We start from the raw sequence: 14,177 nt of genomic DNA, 5'->3' as shown, positions 1-14,177 counted from the left end.
ATGGCAATGCAGAACTGAACACTCAATATCGTGCGGTCATCAAAGAATATCTCGACCTGGGTCATCTAACAGAAGTGACTGAGGCAGATTTATCTAGCTTCGGATTTTATTTGCCACACCACGCGGTGATCAAGGAGAGCAGCTTGACGACCAAAGTCCGTGTTGTCTTTGATGGATCAGCAAAGACCAGCACCGGAATGTCTCTCGCCGAGACTCTACATCTCGGGCCTACAATTCAGGACGACATATTCTCTCTTCTTCTGCACTTTCGTCTTCATCCGTACGTACTCGCCGGGGATATCGAGAACATGTACAGACAAGTTCTCGTACGCCCTGAATATCGAGAAATATCGACGGATGCTGTGGCGCGATGGGAAAGAACCAGTGAGAACGTTTGAACTCAATACAATGACGCTCAGACTCTCTGCAGCTCCGTATCTTGCGATTCGGTGCCTTCATCAACTTGCAAACGACGAAGGCCATCGACATCCAGGAGCTGCACGGGTGCTCCAGCGTGACCTGTATATCGACGACCTACTCATCGGGACACAGACTCGAGAAGAAGCAGTTCAACTACGTGAGGAGTTGGATAAATTGGTGAAACTTGGTGGATTCAACCTGAGGCAATGGGCCTCTAACGATCCATCAATTCTGAACGAATTGACATCAGACAGTGTCAATCATCATCTTCAAATTGGAGATTCCACGACCTTGAAGACATTGGGCATGCTCTGGAATTCATCACCTGATACCATCACGTATACGGCCAAGGTATCGTCGGACGAGGCAGTTACCAAACGGATTGTTGTATCTGAAACTGCCGAAATCTTTGATCCCCTTGGTCTCCTCTCGCCAGTGGTCATAGTGGTGAAGATCATCATGCAGAAACTCTGGACGCTAAAAATAGGCTGCTATACACCACTCCCGTCTGACATTCAGGAAGAGTGGCTTCAATCCTACGGACGACTTCAACAGATCAGCATGGTGACCTTTCCACGATTTGCACTTCAAGAAAAATCCAAGGAAATCTAACTCCACGGATTCAGCGATGCCAGTCAAGATGCCTATGGAGCTTGTGCGTACCTTCGTTCAGTTGAGAGCAGTGGCGAGGTCAAAACCACATTATTATGTGCCAAATCTCGTGTTGCACCTCTCAAACAACTCACGCTTCCAAGACTTGAACTCTGTGGGGCACAGCTACTCATCAAGCTCATCCAAGGCATCAAGAGGGCCATCACTATCAACATCGATCGCACAGTCTACTGGACAGACTCCACTATTTCGTACATTAGATCCATACACCTGCACATCAGCTGCAAACGTTTTTCTCAAACCGAATAGCAGACATTCCATCCAAATTTCAACCTAATGATTGGACACACGTGGGGACTCAGGACAACCCAGCAGACTTGCTATCTTGTGGACAGCCCATCCAGGACTTCATCACCTCCAACATTTGGTCCGAAGGTCCTTCATGGCTCCAAGCAGAGGAAAGCAGCTGGCCAGTTCTCAACCTCCAGTTCTCATCACCCCCATCTGAGCTCAAAGGGAGATTCTGTCACGTGGTTTCCGGTGGACATGAGAAGCCTCTTTTGGAATGGTATTCCTCATTTCATAAATTAAAACGAGTAATTGGGTTCTGTCTACGTTCCAGAAACCACAAACAGGGTCCTCTCACAGCAGATGAGCTAGTTTCTGACGAGCAAAGCATTATCCACTGGCTGCAAAACACTCGGTTCCCTCAGACGTGCTCTTCAAGATACTGAAAGCAAGCAAGCCAAGAACCACGAGTTGGCCAAGGTGTCCAAGCTGAGTCCATTCCTGGACAAAGATGGTCTCATCAGGGTAGGAGGCAGACTGCGGAATGCGATGATCCCATACTCGCAACGTCATCCGATCATCCTGCCCAAGTCTCATCCACTTACGAGGCTCATCATCAGGGAAGCCCACGTGTCTCAACTACACGCTGGCCCTCAAGCAACACTCTATTACATCAGGCAGAAGTATTGGCCATTTGATGGTCGGAACTTCGTACGTCGTGTCATTCGGAATTGCATACGATGTACCAGGTTGAATCCACCATCGGTTGACTACGTCATGGGCGATCTACCAGGAACCAAAGTTACGGAGTCTCGACCCTTCACGAATGTAGGCGTTGAGTATTGCGGTCCCTTCTTTGTCAAAGAGAAGAAATTTCGCAATCGTGGTCGAGTCAAGATCTGGGTAGCAGTCTTCACCTGCCTGACAATAAAGGCAGTTCATCTGGAGGTCGTTGGCGATCTCATGACTGAGGCATTCCTAGCAGCTCTGCGGGGATTTATTGCCAGACGAGGATGCTGTAAGAACATCTACTCGGACAATGGCACGAACTTTGTCGGTGCCAACAATCAGTTGAAGGAGGTCTACGAGCTCTTCAAGTCTGAAGATCATTAGAAAGTCCTCCAGTCTATGTTGGTCAACCAACAGATCCAGTGGCATTTTATCCCTCCCTTATCAACCCACTTTGGTGGTTTATGGGAGGCGGCGGTGAAATCTTTCAAGCATCACCTGTATCGCATCATCACAGAAGAGCTTCTGACCTTCGAGGAGTTCAACACTGGTCATTGAGATCGAAGCCGTGCTGAACTCTCGACCTCTCACACCGATGTCTGCTGATCCCAATGATCTACTCGTCCTCACTCTTGGTCACTTCCTGATCGGGGAGTCGCTCACATGTCCAAGAGAACGCGACTTCAACGATACTCCAACTAATCGATTGTCCACATGGGAACACATCCAGGGTGTTATGCCCCGAGATAATGTTGTAATATGAAGTAATAATTTATTATTAATAATGAAGCAGTTGAACGATTAATTGAGTTCGACTTGCTTCACTCATTGTTTTATTAAAATCAGCATTCATGCGCAACACTGCTGACCAGTGTCATAACATGACATGCTTAATTATTATATAAGCTGAACTCGCCAGTATTCGGGAGTTCAGTCGTCATCGTAAATTGAGTTGAATACTCTTATTGTAATTTCACTGTAATATTCTCATAATTATCCCTTCTGAATAATTATGAATTAGTTAAATAAAATAATACCTTTTTCTCTATAAACTCTCTCCTGGATTCTACTATCGTCCCACTGTAGAGAGAATTATCTCCATACAAACAGAACCCAGGGAGATATCCCTAACATATTTGGTGGCAGCGGTGTCTTCGAAGGCAGGGCCTGATCAACTCTTGCCAACGACTACAGTAGGGTACGAGAATAATTCGGGGAATATTAGAGAATTAGAGGTACACTTTTATCCTTCGAGATTTATTCTTCATCGAGGGAGCGAGAAGACTATCCTTGGATAGACTAGCAGAAGAGGATTCTCATCGTACTGAGGGACGTTTTGAGGTTCAAAAGCTATCGATTCCTGGGATAGACCAGCAGGAAGGGACTCCAATCGTACTGAGAGACGTTCTGGGATCCAGAAAACCTATTCAACCGAATAGTACAAGGTTTGACTTTGTCCTCAAATTTAACGGTCAAACTTGTTCTCTTCTAAAGGGGGAGGGGAATCTAAGGAGCTGATAAACATTCAATAATTGAATAATTATTTAGCTGTATTGTAGATTATTTCTGTGACTTGCTACGGAAATAATAATGGCTTCGCAAATACAGAGCGCAAGCAGAAATATATGTCGTCAGAATGGGGGTAATTCCGGAAAATTCCCATTGCAGTCTGTGGTCTCTCAAGTATTGAGAAGTACTGTAGACATGGTACGACTTGATGAGACTCTGGAGGGAATGTCAATTTCCAAAGGAGTCCGTAGTGTGTCTCGTAGAGGCATAAAGTTTGTTGAAATGGGCCCAAAGACACTAGCAAGTGTGTCAATTATTGAGGAAGCCCTGGCCGGCGTGCCAGGCACAACACAGCAACTGGTCGGAGCACCAGCACTGGTAGACGTACCAGGTTCGTTGTCAGCGGTCGGTATAACGAGTGCGGCCAAGGAGGCTGCGACGGTTGTCATCGGCACACCTGGCATCGAAGATGTTGATTTTGCAGAGGCTATAGATGGTACAGCCCCTTTGGTACCGAGCAGCAAAGAAATTTTGGCAGGGTCTGCGTACGGGAGTACGGATTTGACAGAGGCCATAGATGATATTCTGAGAGAGCTACATCTGGAATTTTTCAGCCTTCGGCAGGGCACAGATGAGTGTGTGAACGCATTTGGAGCTCGTGTCGAAGGGTTGGCATTGGAGTTAGCCGAAATTTATTTCACATTGGGGTTAACAAAGCCGATTCAGCGCGAGGTGAAATTGATGGAATTTGAATCATTTCACAAGTGTTGGGCAAAGGCAGCGGAGCTCGAGGAGGCAATGTTGCTGAGCGCAGCACAAAATTCAAAGTGGGACACGGGGCAATACGTGTCGTCAACTGCAGGAATTTTGAGCTACGAGGGCTTAATGAAGCGGGCGATTGAGGACAACGCCTTAGCAGAAGCCAATCATCCAGATTTTGCAAAAGGGAAAGTTTCCCTTGAAGATAAGACACAAAAGGCGCAGGAAAACCAGCGACAGTGTCAACAGAAAATGGACATTTGTTTCAACTGCGGAGAAGAGGGACACAAAACAGCAGAATGTGAAATCTCTTCATTAAAATAAAATGATGTGGTAATTCAGACGAATTCCAAATACCCTGAAAACAGCAGTCAATATCGGGAGATATGCAGATACTGCAGATATGAAGGCCATAACGCCTATGTTTGTCGCAAGTTGAAGAAACGACTTGGAATTTCTGATTCAGCAGAAATTGAGGCCATTCTGAATCGAAATAAGGCTGAAGTCAAGAGCAACGGTTATACCAAACAGGGGAATAAAAATAAATTTGTAGCACCCAAAAAGTTAAAACCACGTTTCAGAGAAAATTATAGGGTGATGACATATGAGATTGAAGATGATTCAAACAACGTCTTGAGACACCTGGAACGAACGCAGAGCGCGAAACGAGTAATTAGACCAGCCAAGAAACAGGATCATCGAAATCATATTGTTTTAGAGGCTGAAAAACTCAGGAAACGCACGGCATTTCTAGTGGACTCAGGTGCGGCTGTTTCTGTAATAAAAATCGGAAAACTACGGTACGGAATTTCGTTGATCGAGGACACTGACGTATTGTGGGGAATTGCTGACCGAGGAGTTTCAACGCTCGGTAAAGTCATTATATACTTCCAGCTTGGACAAGAAGAATTGGGACACATTTTTCACGTAGTTCCTGATCATTTTCCATGCTCGGGGGGAATCCTAGGTGAAGATTTCCTGGAGTCAGTGANTTAGAGGCTGAAAAACTCAGGAAACGCACGGCATTTCTAGTGGACTCAGGTGCGGCTGTTTCTGTAATAAAAATCGGAAAACTACGGTACGGAATTTCGTTGATCGAGGACACTGACGTATTGTGGGGAATTGCTGACCGAGGAGTTTCAACGCTCGGTAAAGTCATTATATACTTCCAGCTTGGACAAGAAGAATTGGGACACATTTTTCACGTAGTTCCTGATCATTTTCCATGCTCGGGGGGAATTCTAGGTGAAGATTTCCTGGAGTCAGTGGACCTGGATGTTAGAATAATCCCAGGGAGGGCCTTATCAATAAATGGGTCTGAACTGAGATTTTCCAAATTGAAGATAACGCGATTTTTGACCGAGTCAGTCGATGGAGCATCAATAAAAAGCAAACAGATTTTTCTTCCTTGGCGGGAAGGACAGATGCGGACATGGATGCCTGGAAAAAAAGATGAATTGGCAGAGTCAGGAAAAATTTGTATTTCCAATGGATTTGGCTTCAATAGTCATTGTCATGACGCAGGAACGGTAGCAGCATCCAAGGATCGCAAACAAGTGAATCTACCGCTGAGTAAACGTTTGGGAAAGTTAACTAAACGTTCAGGGACAATTTTGTTCTTCATTGTTGGAACGAATCCGAGAAAAATTGAGTCAGAAACTATTGACTTTCGGAAACTAGAGAGCAGTGAAGAGGTCATCGGAGGCTCACTCGCATTAATAAGTTGTTCCAGCATGCGTCAACCTGAGAGGCAGCTTGATGTACCAGAAGAGGACATCAATGGATCAGGAGGAGACTCTAATTGGTGGATTTCTCAAATCTCAGTTGAAAGAGGGATTGAGAATGGATCTACCACTGCATCAGAGGTGGCAGTAGGGGCTATCCAATGGACTGTAGATCCTAAGAAGGCCATATTTGCAAACTCCACGAATGCAGATTTAAGTCTCTATCCAGTGCTATGGTCAGGGGATTATAAAATTTCTCAGATCCCAGATCAGGATATCGGTGATGTTCAAGAGGGGTCTACGAGCAAGTGTCTCAGGTTAATGAATGGAGAGGACGGAGTTGAGATTCATCTCTGTAAATTAGGAATTGAGGAGCGTTTTGCGCGCCTTGAACCAGAGAACGTTTTCATCCTCTCATGCATCTTATCAGCAGATAAGTATACCACTGGTGAACTGGGAGAATATTGGTGCAAAGCGGACCAATGCAGTGCAAGTTCTGGGAATCTTCGTTGGAACGAGAAAGATTCTCAGGCAGACGAGCAAAGGATGGATTCTGGGGATCTTCGTTGGGACGAGAAAGATCCTCAGGGGAAAGGGAAATATTGTCCTTTCTATCTAGCTCAGAAATGCCTGATTGATGGTGCTTTGATTATAACTAGTATTTCTCACAGGGAAAAACCTTTCACGGGTGTTAGGAAAAAGAGTCAAGGGTTCTCACCAATGCCAAGATGGTTCTCAAGGAGAATTCTACGGAATTATGACGTTACAAGAAGGCCAATGGAGGAGATTGTTCGCTTGAGAGAATGCAGGGACCGTCCAGACAACTTCGGCAGCTGCATCATAATCTCTCCGAAATCTCTGAAAGGGTCCCAAGGCCCTAAGGTCGAAGGAACGAGTGCAATAAGAACTCGAAGAGTATCAGAGCAGCATGAGTTCGAGTTGGTGTTCACAGAATATTTCACAGGTGTTGTGAATTTGCAAACAGAATGTTGCAACGACACCAGACTCCAGACTCAGCACAATGTGGAAATCATTGCAGGCGTACGTCTGAAGGCTGGGACTCGAGCAGAGGTCATTCCACTCACTGACGTCATTTGCCTGACCATACTCAACATTTTTGTTTCAAATGTTGATGTTGGATTATCCTCATTGAGGCGCAGTCGAAGACTTTTCGGAGACGTTGAGAGTTGTAATTCTCTGATGGAAAACTCATTCGTATGGGAAGCGACTATTAATGCCATCAAGCGAAATAATGCCGAGATTCTTTCATCCGAGATGAAGGATATTCAAAGATCATCAACATTGCCAGAAATTATTCCTGAGGAAAATTATGTGATGCATGTTCTGGATCGGATTGATACTGCAAATTCGAGAGACGGAAAAGAGGCACCTATTTGCAGCAAGTGGTGGTTGTATTTAGGGGATAAATTTCCTGGAGCTCGCGAAAATTACCTAGACAATAACCAATCACCTGCAGATCAAATAGTAATGACCGATTCTCAGAGGGGAAAGGTAAATTATCTAACTTCGATGGTAATGGAAAAATCGAAATCTGAGATCTTCACAAGAACAGTGATAGTATTTTTGGGGTTGAACAACCCTCAAATACTTGTCAAGTTACCGGAAAAATCATGTCATTTGGACGCTTGGTATCAGAAGACTATGAAGTCTAAAGAGGTAATTTGCGGCACTGATATGAAGGTGAAAATTATTCAAATAAAATCTGAAGTGAAAGAATGGTATGAAGAGGGCATCCAATTACACCAACCGTCGAGCACCAGACAGCGGGCAAACTTTGGTCGACGTGCGGCGCCAAGGACGCTGACGTATGCATTCCTCGACACACGAGTTGACAAAGAGTGTCAAAAAGTGAGTTCAATGGAAAAATCGAGGAATAATATGTTCAACAATACAACCTCAGTCGAGTCAAAATTGCTGACGATGAAATTCTTCGGTGACGATGTAAAGAGAAACCGGGAGAAAATAATGGATAAAATACTTGCGATTAAAAATCTGAGTATCACCCATAGATCTATTCTTGATGTCTTCAAAGAAGCGGCGTCTCGATTTACAAATCGTTACTTGATTACATCGCAGAATTGCCGTGAGATCAGTTGGAGGAGACGACCTCCCTACCAAGAGGATTCAAGGCGAAAATTTGCGGCTCTATGTATGAACATAGGAAATCTAGGAATTGATCTTCCCTGTTCAAAGATATACCATTGGAATTTGATTCGACCAGAGGCAAAAGATGCTTCGAAGAAAATATATCTGGTGAAAATTCCCGCATGGCGGGGAAAACGTATTATGTCACCTGAAGGTCACACATTGAGAACATTGGAGTGGCATTATAGGACTATATTGAATATTAATGAATTATTTTCGGCACCACACAAGAATCATTTGAGTACACAGATGATTATAGATGTCGTGGTGGTTACCCAGAAATCCATCATCGGAAATTTGCAGCTGGAAAAGAGCAGAAGATCTAAGTTGAGCAGAGAAATGCTGGAACAGCAGGGCAAGTCTGATTGGACTACCGACATGGATCATCCGATAAGCAGGCCATATGGCAATAATGCATTGCCGATAAATATCGATAAATGGAACAACCAAAAAGGGCCAGATAATACTATGAGAGCTGTTATGTTAATCGTGAGGTCAACAAACCCTCAAAAAGCCTCGGAACTGAATCAAAAGCGGGGTAAAATCGTCGACTGGTATCAGGCGACAATGAAAACCAAAGAAGTAACCAGTAGCACCTCAACAATTGTAATATTTCTTCAAATAATGAATCGAAGAGACGAATTGTACGAGGCAGACATCAGATTACACTCACCGTTGAGTGCCAAACTGCAAGCCGACGCCGGACGTTGCGCCGAGTCAAGGACGCTGACGCGTGCATTCTTCGTCGTTCACGCCGTTGACAGATACTATACTGGACACAAATGGGACGAAGAAGAGTCACCGATTAAAATAATACGAATTAAAAATTCGGTATTACGCAACAACCAACTGCAAAGTTATGGGACCCTGATACGTGAAGTCCATTCACTAACCCTGAATTACCCTTATTTTGAGGACAAGGGGATGATCAGAGTAATAGGACTGGATCTATCAAGAAGAAGACTCTATTTATTTTTGACTATGAAAATACATATAGAAGTTAACATTGATCGAGCTGGTTTATTGGAAATTGTCGACGATGGAATAACCAGGGGCATCCCAAACAAGCCGTCTACAGAAGAGACATCTCTGGTCCAAGGGCTCGAGCGGCAGGTGACAGGGTCGACGAAAGGGGTTCATCAGGAGCAACTGCCACAGGTCAAGCCACATGGAGGAAAAATGTTCCGGAATGACGTTCCCATACTTCCAGTGGTTGAAGATCTAGGAAAATCAATTAAACAGCGTAAACACACATGGTCCGGAGCGAAAAAGAAAATGAACAATCCTACGAAAAGGGAACTCACTGAAGGCATTGAGATACAGTTCATGGAGAAACAATCATCCGTGAGGCAGCGTGGACAACAGTGTATGACCACCATAGGAGTCAACGATCCGAGAAACTTAGTTGGGGATCTTGATCCTGAAGGTGTTACACGGGTCAATCGTCGTCCGTGGGGAACTTCAGACTTTGAAGGGATCGAAGGGGATTTTTTCAATCGTCGCAATCGTCTTCGTAAACACTTTTGCGATGCAGACTCGTGCGACTTGGTGAATTTTGACTGTTTACGGGTACATCGAGATAAGTCCCCACAGAGAGAACACTTTTTCACTGCACTGGGCATCGCCACTGAATTTTTTCTTTTTTGCGAAACAACCTTTTTCGACGAAGTCAAGATTTGGACTGACGAAAAGCAGTGGCGAAGGAAACTGTCGATTATCACAAAGCTTCATCAGCAGCCTCAAAATACACGTAAACGTGATATAAAGAAATTTTTGATGAAACTGCGGAAAATCGAATGCATTGAGAATGGGGAAAATCAAGAAATTTCCATTCGAAGCATTTTGATTTTCCTTCAAAAGGGGAGGAGAAGCAGGATTTCTCCAGAGATAGTGGAAAGAAATGAACCGCAACAACTTAATGGTCCAGCCGTTGCAGAAGGTTATGAAAGTATTGCGGATAACAACGGAGATCTGCTTCTGAAAATCTGCGAGTACATAAAAGCTAAAAATTCGGCACATCTAGAGGAATTCTCAGAAGATGAATCTTCACACTGCATATATTGGAGACTTCACGGAGTTCATTGTGAGGAGGTGATGAATGGATGTTTGGTCATACATTCGACTGACCAACGGTTCAACCGGCCGTGTCAGCTATATCAGGTTATCAAACATTTAAGACTGAATATTATTCACTCAGCACGATTGAGAATAATTTGTGGTAAGAAAATACAACGGTATAATTTTCATCGGCAATCATGTATGGTCAAATCAAATTTCCTAATTTCAAATCAATTTCAACTCTTCATTTTTGGATTCAAGAATTTCTCTAAGAAATTTTCTAAGGAATTAGACTTTCAAAATAGCAGTGGTATATTCCGAGAGTCTTTTGTAATTCAATTTGATTTTGAAAACACAATCCTTAGAAGCTATCAAGAAGTTCAACGTTTCATGGAACTAGGATTCGGAATAAAAGTCATTATCTTTCAGATGGAAGATAGATTTTTTGAAATCAAAGTTAGGAAATTGAAATCACCAGACAACAGACAAAATGTGTTAAGGTCAAATGATGTTACTCATGGAAGAGTTAAATTTTGGTATTTGATTTGCGTATTCGTTTCCCGAATGGGAATTATTGTGTGGAAAGTATTCTGTTTAATCATAGGTACTGAACAAAAACGTGAATCATTGTTGGAGGAGAAAACTCCCAGTGACATGAATTTTCTTTTCTGTAAATTAATTGTAATGTCTGCACAAAAATGTGAATTATTATTGGAGGTGAAAATTCCTGATGATAAGAATTTTCTTTTTTGTAATTTAATTGTACTGTCTAAACAAAAATGGAAAGCTATTGTTGGAGGAGAAAATTCTTAATGATAAGAATTTTCTTCCCTAGGGGGGAGGACTGTTATGCCCCGAGATAATATTGTAATATGAAGTAATAATTTATTATTAATAATGAAGCAGTTGAACGATTAATTGAGTTCGACTTGCTTCACTCATTGTTTTATTAAAATCAGCATTCATGCGCAACACTGCTGACCAGTGTCATAACATGACATGCTTAATTATTATATAAGCTGAACTCGCCAGTATTCGGCAGTTCAGTCGTCATCGTAAATTGAGTTGAATACTCTTATTGTAATTTCACTGTAATATTCTCATAATTATCCCTTCTGAATAATTATGAATTAGTTAAATAAAGTAATACCTTTTTCTCTATAAACTCTCTCCCGGATTCTACTATCGTCCCACTGTAGAGAGAATTATCTCCATACAAACGGAACCCAGGGAGATATCCCTAACAAGAAGTTAAAACAGGACTTCTGGACTCGCTGGCACCGGGAGTACATCAGTGATCTTAATCTGAGGTCCAAATAGAGTCAAGGGGAGCATCACATCAAGGAAGGCACGGTGGTCCTTCTGAAGGAGGACAACGTACCCGCACTCCAGTGGGCCCTGGGACGCGTCCTCAAGGTACAGCCTGAGGCAGATGGTATCATCCGTGCCGTTACTGTCAAAACGGTCAAAAGGCACTTTGATCGTAACCTCAAGAAGCTGGCTACCTTGCCAGTCACCAGCAGCGAAGCAGAACAGGAGAATAGCTAAGCCATCTTTTTGTATTCATTTTAAATTCAATTTATTTGATCTATCATTTTCGTTGACTAAATAGTTACTCAACGGGGGAGTCTGTTCTGGCGCAGAAAGGTTTTCTCCTGATTAATTCATTTTTTACTTCGAAAATATTAAAATTAAATTTCCCAGGGCATTAAATATTTCAAATTCCCTATAATTTAATTTCTACGTGCGTAAATCGTTTTATTGCGAGTCTTCGGTGAAATATTTTAATCCCTCGTGTCTTCTCCACAATAATCGAATTTTTCTCATCATTTGTCACTGTCAGTACAGTTGTAGTCTTTTTCGAAAACAAAGATTTTATTAAGGTCGAAATATTTTCTCTTGAAAACAGTATATTACGGTCGATATTTTCCCGAATTCTAGGAATTGTAATCATCGCTCTCAATACTCTAATCCTCATTAATCCCTCCACTCAAAACAGTTGTCACATTTGAGTTGGTTTATGACTCCAAACATAAAGGCCTTTTTTTCACCTTTGTGATTATTACCCTCAGCGGTCCCTAACTATCGGTTTTTCCGGGCCTCATGGATTCCTTGAATTTTCCCATACCTCATTTCTAGGCATCCACGCCGACTCAATTCAACTCCAACGCTTCCCTTCGGTCCCCGCCTCCGAATCAATAGGAACGTTGCATTTGCAATGTCGGAAAATTTGTACCGCCGAGCCAACCAAAATAGTTTGCAACATACACCTCTCTTCATGGTCCGTGTCCTTTCATGGAAATACTAACTTCTCGCATTTTCATATCGTAAATAACACATCGGTTAACTTCAACAATACTAACTAAATTGTTTGTTCAAAGATTAAAACGAATTACATCGCGTCCGATTACATTCGACATACGTCTTTCGACATAAACAATTTTCTTTCGGTCATCGCGATATTATCGAGCATTCGACAGACTCCTCCTGGATACCTCTGAACATTTTTATTCCACCGTTTGATATCCGTTTAATAATTGAATTTTCTATTTTTCATAAACATTGTTTTGTATTAAAATAAATTGAGTGCAGTGAATAAACTATAAAACATTTTTTAAACCAACGAACTCTTAATTATTTATCAACAAATGAAAATTCCCACAATCACCTCCTCAGTATCTCGATACTGTGCGAGTGAACATAGTCACCAACAGCTTTGTTTACCTGTTTATTCATGACGTAATTTTCACCTCTGGACGGCGGGTTTTCCAATACAATTGATTGTATGCACCTTAGAAGCGCCAGAGGATTTGTTAACGGGGACAGAATAGAACGAGAAGGGGCAGCTACCTGGGCATTGGGTCAGCCTAGTCCTTGCACCTGTCCCAATATAAGCGGTCATAACTCGACCGATTCTTCATATTTTCAAATGGAATTTTCACAGGTGTATTTTGAAAGTATACTCTTTGCGAAAATGGAAAAAAAAAGATTTTTTAGAAATTTTACCGTGGCTATCCCCCTTAAATAAAGTAAAATAAAAGAAAAGTAAACAGAATTTGATGAAGTAAAATTTCAAACGAAACTCTAAATTACATATTTTTAGAGATTAAAGTAGTACATATTTCAGTACAAATAGGAGTTACAAATAATTGGAATTACATCGAGTTGTAATTTTATAAATTTTATTAAATGAAGGCATTATTCCATGCAACCTAGCTAGCTATTTTGTAAAGCGTTACTAGTATAAGCACAACTGGAGCGCCCCCCACCTATAGTCACTCCGACCCCACCACTCCACCGATCAGAGTAGCACGGATGCGATCGAGTGATGGGGTAGGAGTGACTGCTAGCATTGGGATGCGACAGAGTCATACCACTACATTAATATATATTTATTTCCCCAAAAATATTGACCCCATGAATTACATATTCAGTTTTCTTATGAACTACTTACATTTTTGGTTCCACGAACCACAATGATCACCGCGTCCACTAAACAATTTCCCATTAGACCAATTGAACGTAAATGTTAAACTGGTATGTTGTTTCACATCTCGTTGCAACTCGCCAATCAAAGCCTCAAGACCCGCTCATTAATCTCAAAATTTTCTGGTAGCCGGCGTTAAGAGCTGCCTCCAATTTAATTAGCATCTGTTCTGAACTGATCAACTCGTCACCTTTACGAAACTTCCATGTCCTCATTGTTGAGTCAGCTTCGCATTGTTCAATCACACACTTTCTTCTAAATCTTAAAGATTTTCTATCACTTCTTACATCCATTCCACACAAAAAATCACATGAATTAAAGGAGATTTATCGTAATCAATTTTTGACAGAAACGTAACTGAATCGACCACCAACAACCGAATTCGATGAGCAACTAAAGAGATATCAGAGAAACAATGAATATTT

The sequence above is a fragment of the Diachasma alloeum genome, unplaced genomic scaffold (genome assembly GCF_001412515.2).
Source record: "Diachasma alloeum isolate Michigan unplaced genomic scaffold, Dall2.0 Dall_scaffold_00726, whole genome shotgun sequence".
Lineage (NCBI taxonomy): Eukaryota > Metazoa > Arthropoda > Insecta > Hymenoptera > Braconidae > Diachasma > Diachasma alloeum.
Note: the sequence above shows the minus strand (reverse complement) of the source record.